This window comes from Cucurbita maxima, unplaced genomic scaffold (genome assembly GCF_002738345.1).
Source record: "Cucurbita maxima cultivar Rimu unplaced genomic scaffold, Cmax_1.0 Cma_Scf00008, whole genome shotgun sequence".
Classification (NCBI taxonomy): domain Eukaryota; kingdom Viridiplantae; phylum Streptophyta; class Magnoliopsida; order Cucurbitales; family Cucurbitaceae; genus Cucurbita; species Cucurbita maxima.
Window position 1 is genome coordinate 4603579 of NW_019272024.1, and position 15297 is coordinate 4618875.

Sequence of the window (15297 nt, forward strand, 5' to 3'; positions counted from 1 at the left end):
TAGAGTATTGAAAGGAAGAAGATGATAAGAAGATTCGGAAGCCATAGAGAAGAAAGGATCAGGGTTTTTAAACCGGAAGGGCTCTGATAGCATAAGAATGTTTGATTAATCCACCACATCTAAGTAGTGGTGAGAGTTCTCTTATTTATAATCATTTACAGAATAGAATACAGAAATATGGTAAATTACAAATAATACAATAAAAGGAAAGAATAATAAATGAATACAATATATTTGCCTTTAATAAAAGAACAAATATGGTAAGCCGTAATGTAAGGCAAATATTTATAATGAATGGTCAACTATCCTTAACACTTAGCATAGCAGTCCACCATCTGATAACTTGGAGAAAGTATCCATTAGACCGGTTGATAGCCAATTCAATATCTTATTTAGGCTAGGGTCCTTTTATTGAGAGTCGATAATCCTCATCCGGAGTGTGGGTTGTACTGTGAGTAGAGCCATTTGTGCTATAACTCCCTCAAATACTACAACTATATTACCTCGCTCGAAGTCTGCTTGTACTCGTGACTCCCTAGTAATGAGAGCCGACGAGTGTGCCATTTTACGACTTATGGCATCTGCCATCACATTTGCCTTTCCAGGTTGGTACTGGATGTCTATATATCCTTCACCAACTCTAGCCACATTCGTTGCATCATGTTTAGTTCTTTTCTTGAATATACTAGAATGTCGTATATGAACACGATAATAAACGTGTCTAGACACTATTTAAATACTCGGTTCATTAACTCCATGAACACATCTGGGGTATTGGTGAGGCCAAACACCATCACTACAAACTTGTAGTGGCTATACCTTGTTCGAAAGGTTGTCTGTGGTACATCCCTTTCTTTGATCTTAATCAAGTGATAGCATGACCAAAGATCTATATTGGAAAATACCATTGTCTCTTGAAGCTGATCGAATAAATCTTCGATATGAAGGAGTGGGTACTTACTCTTTACTATTCTCTTGATTAACTCCCTATAGTCGATGCACAGACGCATTGAGCTGTCATTCTTTTTCACAAATAGCACCGGCCCACCCTAAGAAGATACGCTAGGGCAGGTGAAACCTTTATCCAGTAGATCTTGCAACTGTACTTTAAGTTCTTTTAATTCTGGAGGAGCCATATTGTACGAGGCTTTAGAAATGGGTCTAGTTCTTGGTTCAAGTTCTATCCAAAAATCTACGGCTGAGGTAGGAGGAACTCGTGGTAAATCCTCAAAAAAAAAAAAACATTCGAGAATTCATTTACTATCAGTACCATATCTATGGTCTTTTCTTTCCCTTTTACATCCGTTGCACAAGCCAATATTGCCCACCCTCCTTGTTGTACTAGTCTTTTGGCTTTTATCATCGACACTATTTTTGGGTGGTCCCCGTACAAGTTCCTTGAACTTAAAATTGGATTCGGTTGGCGGTGAGAATACTACCTCCTCCTTGTGACAATTTATACTGACATAAGTTTTAGCTAACTAATCCATTCATATATATGATGTCGAAGTTTATCATGCCACCCACTTTAAGGTCTACGCTTATGGTTCGTTCGACTACTATTACTTGTTATTCTTTTATCCTATTCTAAGCAACTTGGTCTACCCTTGCTGGGGTACTAACGGTTAACACTTGCAATAAGGGTTCTATTTTGAACCTTGCTTAACTAATAATGGCATGGATATGAAAGAATGAGTAGAACCATAATCAAATAATGTTAAAGCTTAGTGTTCCATTATGAATGGTGTACATGTCATCGATGTGTCAGACGTACCAGCATCCCTAATGGTGGATGCATATGGCCTTGTCATGAGATGATTTGCATAGTTCGCTCAATTCCACCTGAACTTCTGGGTAGTTCGACTGGGTTTTTTGTCCCCTTCTTATTGCAGTACTTGGCAATGTGGCCTTCATGACCGCATTCGAAACAGGCCCTAGATCCGGCCATACATCTGCCTTAGTGTTGTTTCCCGCATTCATGACAAAGTGGTTTCTCAGCATCTTGGACCCTTCCTTGGTCTCTAGGGTACTTATCCTCATGTCTAGGAGGGCATTTGTTAGCATACCGAGACCTTCGTGTGGGTGGTCGGTGGTCTGAGTCCCTTGGTTCATATGGTCGGGCATTTGTTAGCATACCGAGACCTTCGTGTGGGTGGTCGGTGGTCTGAGTCCCTTGGTTCATATGGTCGCTTTCGTCTGACAATAACCACTAATTCCTAGCATACTTCATCTTTGGGATTTTCTAGGGCCTTAGCTGTTTTTAATGCGTCTTCATAGGTGGTCGGGTCTATGGCTTCCACCATGCGGCGGATCTTTGAGTCCATACCTATAACAAACTTCACGTCATTTTTTGATCGGTATCCAGTAGTGAAGGCGTGAACCTCTTCAACCTCGTGAATTCCTGGGCATAACTATCTAGAGAATGTCCACCCCGTGTTAGGTGGGTGAACTCATATTGCTTCTTAAGTCGGGCTACCTTTGAATAGTATTCTTAATATAACACCCTAAATTTCTAAATACTCAGAGTCTCATGCTCATCTCTAATGCAGAAATATAACACTTAAAAGAAAACATCATCTTTAATATAAATGTCGAAAACATTTAAAACAACCTATTCTTAGGAAAACACAGTCGTGGTCTTACATAGTGTAACAAAGAGATGAGACTAGAGGGTCGTGTCAGAAGAGACATTAAGATGGGATTTAGAGGGATCTCATGCATGTTGTATGTTCATAAGCATACGACTACTTCCCCTAAAGATGATGAGTGCGGGCGCGCACAATATGATGATGAGGGTGTTCATGAGGTGCATGACACTAGGGGTTCCACTAACCTCCGGACGTTGCTACAAATTAGCTTGACCAGAGAGGGTCCAAGGGGTATGCAAGCCCACTTGGGGATTCACACTCGAACATGTTGGTCATGTGTAGGGAAGTACTATGCATCCATAGTTTTCCGAGATGGGAGGTCACCCCTAAATGATCTAGAGATAGGTCCCTAAATCATGATTTCATGTGATCGCATTAGCATGGCTCCTGTAGTGGGGTCACTTACTGAGTATTTCTAGTCGTGTGCCATATTACTTTTCAGGTAAAGGTAAGGCGCCCATGTACGGTTGACAACAATATCGTAATCAGAGACTATGGCGCTTGCCATCATAGGGTAGTTGCATATTATTCTAGTCGTGTGCCATCATAGGGTAGTTGCATATTATTCCTAGACTTAGGTTAGAACAGGACGTTTGCATTTCATTATTTAAATTCTTTCATTTGTAATTGTTTTTGTTTTAATTTTAAATTTCAGCGTTATGTTTTGAATCATGTAAGTCCTGTTAGGAAGAGAGAGAGAAAACTTGAAAGATAAAAATGAAATTAGCTATTATATAATGTTACGTAATAAAACAAATCAAATCCTATATGACTATGACTAAATCAAATCTAATCCAAATAACTAAATCAAATCTAATCCAAATAACTAAATCAAATCTAAACCTAACAATTTCTCCCTTAAACTGAACCAAATAGTAATCAGTTTATATCTACGATCAAATAACAAACCTCCACGCTCAGGTAACTTCATCAATTCCCATGTATCATTTTTATTTATTGCTTCCATTTCCAGATTCATGGCTTGCCTCCATTTCTCACTCTTCCATGCGTCTTCATCAGCTCCCATGTGTCATTTTTGTTTATTGCTTCCATTTCCAAATCCATGGTTTGTATCCATTTCTCACTCTTCAATGTGTCTTTAAATCAGTGCATCTTCAAAGTTGACAGAATCAATAGTGGTAAACATAACCGAGTGAGCTCCTTCATCTTCTTCACAAAAATCTTCTCCTATTACATAGTCTCCCATCCAGATTGGTGGTCTCTTGTTCCTCACCTTATTTGAGCTAGGAGAGCTTGCTTTAGCCAAAGAGCCAAAGGAAATATTTTCCTCTATAGTATTTTCATCTGACGTTTCTATATCATAGAGTTTGTAAGCTTTTGACTTTCACTAACTCCTAGCAAAACACAACTCAAACTCATATCATCTAGCTTAGTTCTCTGAGCTACCTCCTCTTTTTGTCTCTGAATCAACTCGATCTCACGATATCGTTCTTCTTTCTTCTGCTGCAGATCTAGAGCTAATCATCGTTGAGCTTCTTCTATACCCTTCTCCTATTCTCTTCTAGCATTTTATCTAGCTCTTTTCTCTCTTTTGTGCTTGTACTTCTTTTTTTCTTGCAGCAGTAAGAGCGGCTTCTTTCTCTTTCTCAAGCTTCATATTAACATCATCAAACAACTTCTTGCGACCTTCCTTTATTCACTTCTGTATTTCTAATTTAGTCTCTTCAGAGTTGAGCCTTTCTTCAACATTCTCCTGAATTAATTCTTCCATCCTCCTAGCTGCATCTTCTTCTAACTTATTCAACTCTACTTCACGCTTTTTCTTCTCTTCTTCCTCTTTCTTAAGCTTCTCTATGGAATGTTTCCGATCAGTAGATGCACGATTAGGATTGAAACTAGATGATTTAGGGAAAGGAGATAACGAGGAAGACTTATTTCTGTGTCGGCGGCTAAGGGAACTTGAATGGCTCCTTCTCCTGGAACGGGTAGTGGAATGATAGAGGGAAGGACTTGGGTCCCTTCTGCTTCTCCGACTATGGAGATAGGAATGGGAGCAAGGAGTGTATGAGGGAGACCTTGAAACACTTCTCCCCATAAGTTTCAATTGAGTTTGAACGGGTGCTGCAGGTTGAGATATAGCATGCAGTACGAACATTCGATTCAAAAACATCTTTTTCTTCATGATTAAGCCTCTCTCAGGATAAAACATCTTCCATGTTCCATTTTGAAACAAAATGCTAAGCCCCTTTGCTTGCAATTTCCCAATATCAACAGATTGTTCTTCATTTCTGGCACATAGAACACTCCTGTGATTATCGGTATGATTCCATTCACTTGCAGCCGTACATTACCCTTCACTGTTACATCCATGCTTGGGTTGTTGTCTAGCTTCATTAAGTCTCTGAAACTTCCATCAAAATATGAAAAATATTCCTTCTTCCCACACATATGATTGCTACATCCCGAGTCAAGGAACCACATATCTTCTCTATTGGCCTTATTCATATTCACGTAAGCCATAAGTAACATCTCTTCTTGAGTCTCTGCATAGTTTGCCTCTTCTCCTTACTTTGACATTTCCATTGAAAATGTCATAGCTTGTGACAATTATAGCACTCCACTGTGGTCTTGTTGAAGGTTTGTCTGCCTCGTCCCCTTCCTTTGCCTCTAAAGCTTCCACGGCCTTGACTCCTTCCTCCAGATTGTTCACCATGAGTGATCTTCAAAGTGTGTTCTTCTTCAACATGAGAACTCATGCGTTGTTCATGCACAAGCAGACTGCTTTGCAACTCATTAATGGTTAAGATGGTTGTATCTTTGGACTCCTCAATGGAACACAATATAATCAAACTTGGGAGTCATAGATCTCATGATCTTTTCAACTACTTCAACATCTCCTTTGTTATCACCATGTATTTTCATCTTGTTGGCTATGCTAAGGGTTTGAGCAAAATACTCATTTATAGATTCTCCTGCCTTTATGTGAAGCATTTCAAACCCCTTCCGAAGAGCTTGCAAATGTGCACGCTTTACCCGTGTCGAACCTTGATATTTCTGCTTAATAGAATCCCATATGTTCTTTGTTGTATCCTTGTTGAGGATTCTCTTCAAGATCGAACGATCTAATGTTTGAAATAGATAATTCTTTGTTTTCAAATCTTTCAATTTCTGATCTAAAATGTGCTTCTTTTGGGCATCTATTGAAACAATGTCTTCTGTTCATGTAGTGTAACGACCCTAATATTTTACCTATTTAATCTAAGGTAATTACTATACCTTGAAATGCGGAATATACATTAAATGGGCCCTATTCATAAATGCGACCTACTCATAAAGAGAAAATTATTACAGGGAAAAAACAAGGAAGGAACATGGTTGAAAATAAAGGGAATGTAACAAAACCAAATGAATGTTTTATTCTGCCCTATGATCTATTATGCAAAAATACTTCAACTTATACTAACCTATACTAATGATGCAAACCGAATTCAGCCTAGATTACGAAATGGAAAAAACAAACAACTATCCTATGCATGTGCCACGGTCCCGAGGTGTACGATGCCGCCATCGTTGTCACATGGGTGCCTTGCCCTTATCTGCAAAAGTAAAGTAGCACGAGGCTTGAGTATTTCTAGAATACTCAGTAAGTGACCCCTTATCGGGGTTATGCAACAATCACATGCAATGAAATGATGAGACCTATCGTTTCGTTTCGTTTCGTTTTTCCTACGGTGTAATCCTAACGGGTAATCGTGGACGTGTACCATATACTCTACACATTCCATACGTGCGAGTATGGGCTCACCAGCTAGTTCGCACACCGCTGGGCCACTGTCCTTGTCCGGTGGGCATACTCTGGGAGCCCCTTATGCCAGGACCCGTTAAAACTAGAACCGTCACGTCAGCGTTATGCAAAGCATAACGATCGTCGTTCTGTCATTGATGTACGCGTCCGTACCCTCGTGATGGGATGGGGGTATCCCCCAGATGCATGAACACACATAATGCATGAGGTCCCCCCTACTTCTACATTTATCATTAATGATCATAACCCCCTGTCACGTTCCATGCTTTATGTCATTCTCATTTTTCAATTCATATTTCATACATATTCCTATCGGGTTATGATTCCAGACAGTTTACCGTGTTTTATGTCATACAATTCATGCTGTTTACATTCACATAATCTATACAATCATGCCAAAATCATTCAAGAGCCACATATCGTCACATGCATAACATATCACATCAAACTAAGCAGCAAGCATAGCATACATTCACGTTCACATGATTTCGTACTTAAGCACATTAAACTAGCATACAATTTAATGGCACATGCAAATCCACGGGCACGTGCCAACATACAGCAAATAACGCGTAACCTACGACGGGTGAGCCACTTACTTGGTAGGCCTTAGCCGAAATACTCCTTAGAATATAACGTAAGCTTCTAGCTCCTCGTGAACGTTCTACGCTTCCGTTGGTGGTTGGTTCTTAATGGTTCATTCGTCACTTTCATTAGTATTTCACAAATATAATAAATTCCTAACTGGAATTTGTGAAATACGACCTTACAATGTTCCATCTTACCTTAAACAGGGCCGAAACCAGGTCTGGAAACAGATTTCCCGAGCCGAATAAGCCACCGGAGCCGAGAAGCCGCAGCCGAGCCGATTAAGCCGCCGGAACCGAGAGGAGCCGCGCTGCAGACGTGCCACATGGCACAATCAGAGAGCGACGCGTGTGCAAGGGCCTCGGGTTGAGGCGCGGGTTAACAGATCGCTCGCGAGTCTCGGGCCGAACGCGAGTGACGGGCCGTTCGCGGGTGACGGGCCGTGCGCGGTGATGGGCTGGTTCGCGGGTGAAGAGCCGGAGTGTTTGGGCCGCGGGAATCGTTAGGTTCTGGGCCGACTGAAGGGAATTGGGTTCGGTTAGGGTTGCCGTATCCGGCTCTCGGGTCGGACTTCGTTCTCTTTGCCCGACTGCCTGCGCGATTTTCCGGCGACCTCTCTCTCCTGGACAACGTCGTCTCGACGTCCTTTTTCCCTCTATTTCCCTCCGTTCCCGAGGTTATTCCTCACCCTAACCCCGTTTTTGGTACAAATTTCGCTTGTAAGGACCTCACACTCCCGGATCTAGAGAAGCTCGGAAGTCCGACGTTCAATTGACAAGTTGTAAGTACAAACTTTAAATATGTACTTAATATTCATCTATTCATTCAAATTCATTTATTTAGAGTAATCACGTGCAAGTTTTCCATGTGGCTTGTCCATGCTTTCTGAGGGGTTGCCTGTAACTCAGCATGGGTTATTAGTTAGAAATTTAAATTTATTCTTAATGTAAAAGTTGCTGGGTATTATTTTATTTTTTTTTATTACAAAATATCACAGTTTTTTTTAATGCACAATAAAGAAAAATTTATGTGGTAAGAGTGGTTCAATTGACAAGTTGTAAGTACAAACTTTAAATATGTAAATATTCATCTATTCATTCAAATTCATTTATTTAGAGTGAAATTACTCTAAGGAAAAATATATTTGGATTTTCTTTCAAGAGTCTTCCACAAGCCTTGATCATATGTTTGAGTCATACTAAGGAAAATCTCGTGGAATGTTAGGTTTTGCATGGTTGGAATACTTCTAGAAGTCTCGTAAGCTAGGGTTTCAACAAAGGTAGAGTTCTTACTCTCGAATTTATTATTTTTTTTATTCATAATAAAAATTAAAACGGTCCCAATGCTTCCGCTACGTGGATGAAGAGTTCATTCCCTTCACAACCTACACTTTGGCAGAGAATTATTGACTCCCAACGAGAGGACCCTAACCTACATAAAATCCTGAGCCAACTAGCAGAGGGTCCACTAGACGAATTCTCAAAATCCTTAGATGAAGGATTATTGTGTCAAGGACGCTTATGTATCCCGACAATAGAGGAGTTGAGGAAAAAGATATTGATAGAAGCTCACAACTCACCATTTGCCATGCACTCAAGAGTTACTAAGATGTACCAAGACCTAAAACAACACTTCTGATGGCAAAGCATGACGAAAGACATGGGCAAGTTTGTGAGTAAATGCTTAGTATGCCAACAAGTGAAAGCTCCCAGAAAGCAGATAACGAGGATGTTACAACCCCTAAGTATACCAGAGTGGAAGGGAGAGAATATAACAATGGACTTCATAGTATGACTACCCAGAACACTGAACAGTGATCTGGGTAATTGTAGATAGATTGACCAAGTCGACACACTTCCTCCTGGGAAAGCAACATCTACAATTCACAACTGGGCCCAAATTTATATAAAAGAGATAGTAAGACTAGAGTCCCAGTGTCCCAGTGTCGATAGTTTCGAATCAAGACCCACACTTTACGTCGGCGTTTTGGCACGAATTTCAAAAAGTATTGGGCACTCGCCTCGACTTTAGCACCGCTTTCCACTCTCAAACAGAGGGTCAAACGGAGCCACTAAACCAAATCTTAGAGGAAATGCTATGATAAAATTGTGAGGGTTAGATAAAATCCTATCGGTTTCTTTATTTAGTTTTTTCACATTTTTACTCAACTTAGTTGAATCTTTTCTATTTGAACATTTGACATAAAGGATTGCCATATTTTTAGCTCCCTTGGACCATGCTTAGAGGGAAGTGGGCACATTTACTTGGCCACTTTTTGGCATTTGTAGGGTTGAATAGTTATTTAAATAAGTCAATTTAATGGGAAACAAATCCCCATGTTTTTTAGTCAAATCACAAAGCTTCCATATTCTTCCTCTTTTTGTTATTTTATTCCTCGCTTTTCTATTTTTTCTTCTCCCAACAATTCCTTTGTCAATTTTTCCTGGTCAAGATGCCCGGTATCAATAGTGTTGGATCAAGACTCGCATCTTACGTCGGCCTTTTAGCGCGGACTCCAAAAAGCGTTGGGTACCTGTCTCTACTTTAGCACTGTCTTCCACCCACTAACCGATGGCCAAACGAAACGGTTAAACCAAATTCTAGAAGACTGCTTCGTGCATGTGTTATGGATTTCACGGAGAGTTGGGACACTAAACTACGCTTAGTGGAATTCTCATACAACAACAGTTTCCAAGCAACAATCGGGATGGCACCGTTTGAAGCATTATATGGAAAATGGTGTAGATCCCAATTGTGCGAGGATGAAGTAGGAGAACGAGAACAGGTAGGACCCGAGCTAGCCCGCATCACCAACGGACGGTACAGAAAATTAGAGCAAGGATTGCGCACCGCACAAAGTAGGCAAAAGATCTATGTCGACGTTAGGAGTAGGAACTTAGAGTTCAAAGAGGGGGACGTAGTGTTCCTAAAAGTAGCTCCGATGAAAGGTGTTCTAAAATTTGGACATAAGGGAAAGCTAAGCACCCGCTTGATCAGACCTTTCGAAATCCTAGAAAGAATAGGTTAAGTAGCATACAAACTAGCCTTACCACCTTCATTCTCGAGCGTACACGATGTATTCCATGCGTCCATGTTGAGAAAATATGTAACGACCCAAAAATTGTTAAATAAAAGCGATGTTCCTTATTTAGTTAGGTTTCTCTAAACATCTGAATTCACGCAAATGGAAGAGCATAATTATAGGTGCCATTCTTTGGCCTTTGGGGGAAGTCTTCGTCCAATTTTCTATTTTTGTATAGGTGCCGTTCTTTGGCCTTTGGGCGGAGTCTTCCTCCAATTTTCTATTTTTGTATAATTAGTTTTTCTATTATTGTAATTAGATTTGTTATTTAAACCATTCAGTAACCATTCAAAACTGGAGGAAAATAAAGATATCGAGTCTTAAAAATCTCTCGGTGTATATCATTGCGGAGGAGCCAACCTATCAACAAACAAGTTAAATAGCTCAAGTGGTTAGAATGTTGACCTAACAATACACAGGTCTCAGGTTTGAGTAGAAGAAAATGCAAAGTGTGAAAACGCACACACATCGTGGGGCCCATCTCGGGCAGGCTCACTCACTCCTCCACGTCGAGTTATCATCGATTGAGTATAGGGAGGTGGCTGGCATTCGCCGCCATATTTACGATCTGTTCCTCACTCCTCCACGTCGAGTTATCATCGATTGAGTATCGGGAGGTGGCTGGCATTCGTTGCCATATTTACGATCTGTTCCCCCAGAGATGCTCTCTGGAATCCAACATCGAGCAGCTGTGGAAGGAGCTCTCGGAGATCCACTTTATAATATAAGGACGGCGAATTCGTCGATGATTTTTCAATGCTGATCACGGGGTGGGGCTCATTTTTCAATGCTGATCACGGGGTGGGGCTCATTTTTCAATGCTGATCACGGGGTGGGGCTCGCCAACAGCATCATGTGGCTCAATCCGAGGAGGACGCTCTAGCTCTCTTCATGGTAAGTGCATGTGTCCCCATTGTCGATTCCAAATCCACGGACATGGAGGTAATCGACGACGATGTTGAACTCGAGAAAGAGCTCCAGCTGGGCGTAGCAAAGGTGGCACCAGCTAGGGAGCCAATTCAACTGGAGGAGGAGCAGCGAGTGTTCGCTCAGATCGGCGAGCGGGGGACGAGCAACACAAGCACCGGCGATGGATCCTCAACACAGCTGCAAAAAACCATATGACTTGGGCTAGATTTGTGTTCTTCGAGCTCGACTCGGGGATCCGCGGGATGGTGAAATTCGGCGACGATTCCATCGTCGAGATCGAAGGGCGCGACACCATCCTGTTCGCCAGCAAGGGAGGCGAGCATCGCAAGCTGACCGACGTCTACTTCATCCCGAGGCTTAAGGCTAACCTTGTGAGCTTGGGTCAACTCGATGAGACAGGCTGCTTCATTTTCATCGAGCGTGGACTATTCAAAATCTGCGATAATCAACGACGGCTGCTCACGCAGGCAAGGCGCACGACAAACTGTCTTTACTTACATCCTGGAGTTAGAGATAGAGCAACCCGTCAGTCTCTCGGCCAAGACCGAAGAGGTATCTTGGAGGTGGCACACAAGGTACGGGCACTTAAACTTTCCTGCTCTAGAAAAGCTACAGAAGGAGGAGTTGGTGCACGGTTTTCCAGCAATCAAAGGTATGAACAAGCTGTGCGACGGGTGTCTCATCGGCAAACAGAGGCGCACACCCTTTCCGTCTCGAACATCCTACCGAGCCGATAAGTCGTTGGAGCTTGTACACGGCGATATCTGCGGGCCCGTCAAGCTGGCGACCCCAGGCGGTAAGAGTCTCTTCCTCCTGTTAGTCGATGACAAAAGTCGCTTCATGTGGAGGAACTCATGAGTCTCTTCCTGTGAAGCAGAATACATCGCCGCTTCGATGGCAGCAACATAAGGGATCTGGCTTGCGCGACTAATGAAGGAACTCATCGGGAGAGAAAGTGATCCACCAATGCTGTCCGTAGACAACAAAGCTACGATCTCCCTGATCAAAAATTCAGTTTTGCACGACCGGAGCAAGCACATAGAAATCAGATTCCACTACATTCGAGAATGTGCAGATCGAGGGCTCATCAAGATTGATTACATCCAAACAGAGGAACAACTTGGAGACATTTTCACCAAATCCCTAGCGCGAGTGAAATTTGAAGAACTACGCTCAAAAATCGGAGTTCAAATAATAAGGTACAGCTTTTAGGAGGAGATTGTTAAATAAAAGTCATGTTACTTAGTTAGGTTTCTCTAAACATCTGAATTCACGCAAATGGAAGAGTGTAATTGTAGGTGCCATTCTTTGGCCTTTGGGCGAAGTCTTCGTCCAATTTTTTATTTTTGTATAATTAGTTTTTTTATTGTTGTAATTAGATTTGTTATTTAAACTGGAGGAAAATGAAGATATCGAGTCTTAAAAATCTCAGCAGATCTCTCTCCCTCTCTCCTTTTACTTCCGCTAATTTTTTTCTTTCGAAGAAACCTTCGGCCAATTTTTCGTCGACATTGTCCTCCGAATTGCCAGAGTCAACAAAATTTTTAACTTAATTTAAGGTCGCTACTCTATACGTACCATAAACATTGAATGCGGAAGACTTCATTAATATTTCATCAAACATAACCTTTATCTTAAAACACAGCCATGGACTTACGTGTTTCGAAAACATCTTTAAAACGACACAACAAAAGACTAAATAAAATGAATAAGAGTTTAAGTTAAAAACATCCTATTCTAGCCTAACTCTAAGAAAATAAATACCACCATCCTATGCATGTGTCATGGTCTCAAGTTGCGATGTCGTCGTCAGCCGTACATGAATGCATTGTCTTAACCTGAAAAATGTAGTAGCACATGACTTGAGTATTTAAAGAAATACTTAGTAAGTGACCCCCTATCGGGGTTATGCAAAAATCACATGCAATGAAATGATGAGACCTTTCTTTTGTTTCATTTCGTTTTGTTTTTCCTACGGTGCTGTCCTAACGAGTAATTGTGGACGTGTACCATATACTCTACACACAACCCATATGTACGAGTATGTGCTCACCAGGTAGTTCGCACACCGCTAGGCCACTTTCCTTATCCGGTGGGCATACTCTGGGAGCCCCATATGCCAGGACCCGTTAAAACTAGTAACTGTCACGATAGCGCTATGCAAAGCATAACGATCGTTGTCCTGCCATTGGATGTACGCGTCCGTACCCTCGTGATGGGATAGGGGTATCCCCCCAGATGCATGAACACACATAATGCGTGAGGTCCCCACTACTTCTACATTTATCATTAATGAACATAACCCCCTGTCACGTTCCATGCTTCATGTCCTTCTCATTTTCAATTTACATTTCATACATATTTCTATCGGGGTTATGATTCCAGACAGTTTACCGTATTTTATGTCATACAATTCATGTTGTTTACATTCAAACATTCCATACAATCATGCCATAACTATTCAAGAATAACATATTGTTACATGCATTACACATCACATCAGACTAAACAACATACATAGCATACATTCACGTTCACAAGACTACGTACTTAAGCACAATAATCTAGCATACAATGTATCATATCATAAACAAGTCATAACGTAAATACTTCATAGTCATATCGTTCTCTAACTTACCATAGCCTTAACGTACTTATACCTATCACAGACATATCATTACGTAACGTACCTTAGTCATATCATCACAAGAACGTATCCTAACGCTATCGTTTTATCAATCTATCACAAACCTATCCCTTTCTACCCATAACCTAACTGTATTCTTTCTTCAATCTCTCCTATCCATAGCACTCTGGTATGTAACCCAACCTTAACGTTTCATGAACGTATTTTACTCCTATCGTTACATTTCGTTTTGTGCATCCTTCTCATATCCTATCTCAAACATACCTTGAGCACATCGTACCATAAATATTGTCATACAATCCACATATTATAACATAACATAACATAACATATAGGAAACATATCGATCCACAGACAATTCACACATATCAATATATATGACACGTGCAGAACCACAAGGCACGTGCCAACATCAAATATAATCATGCCGATAGTAAGGTCACTTACCTGGCTAGGTTAAGTCGTTGTTACAAATATATCTTTAATGAAAGTTCGATTTCGTCCTTTGAAATTCGAGTCAACCTATATGAGCTCATGGCATCAGTTTCAAGTTTGAACTCTATAAAATTATTTCTCTAATTTATATTGGCCATCGTAAAATTCTGATATTTCGTGTTAGACAAAATTTAAAGGAGCTAACTGTCCTCTGACGATATTTCCTATTTAATTATTAAATCCTGTTCAACAAATCTTTCCTCAATCTCCCTCTCCCTCTCCCTCTCTCTAATTATTTTCATTCTATAAATAGTTTTTTCAATTGTGTAAACCGATATTACTGGCCAATTGTAAGTACAATTGTAAGTCGATTGTTAGGCTACGATCTTCTAGTTTATAGATCTACCAACTAAAATTTTATTGAATCTAACCTTATAACCTAATCTCGTATAACTTAAAATGCTAACAAAAATCTAATCAATTGGATATGGAATCTGATTATTACATGACCGGTTAAAATATGAAAGAAGATTTTATCATAAATTAATTAATTTCTTATAAGCATAACTATAAAAGAAAAGGAAATCTGAGATAGGATTTTACAGTAATAACGGACAAAAATCTCTAAATCTTCTGCTTATGTTGAAAGCCCATTTTACTTCTTCTCAAATCTGACCATTGTTATTTTTCTGTTTTTTTTTAAGGGATGAGAGGTTAGTGGAGGGGAGTGGGGAAAGATTTATTTTATTATTATTATTATTTTAATTAATTAATTAATTTATTATTATTATTATTTTAACTATTTTTTTTATAATTTTTTTTATTGGTTTATTTCTTTATTTATTTTTGGACTATTACAAAATATATTACAGACCCTACCCACGTGATAGACTACAGACCCCTCGAGATCGAGGAAAACTTAAGTTATCTGGAGAAACCGATTAAAATCATAGCTCGGGAAGTGAAAGCCTTACGTAATAGAAACATAGGTTTCGTCAAAGTATTATGGCGAAACCACCAAACCGAGGAAGCAATGTGGGAACGAGGAGAAGAAATAAGAGAAAAATACCCCGAATAGATCCAGGAGTTCGAGACTTTCGAGGACGAAAGTTCTTTGTAGGGGTAGATAATGTAACAGATCAGATTAAAAAAAAAAAAAAAAAAAAAAAAAAAAAAAAAAAAAAAAAAAAAAAAAAAAAAA

The 15297-nt window shown here is 40.2% G+C and overlaps 1 pseudogene; it reads right to left on the reverse strand.

Moving 5' to 3' along the window:
* Nucleotides 1–3962: 3962 nt before the first annotated feature.
* Nucleotides 3963–4704, reverse strand: LOC111483230 (annotated as a pseudogene).
* Nucleotides 4705–15297: the final 10593 nt, after the last annotated feature.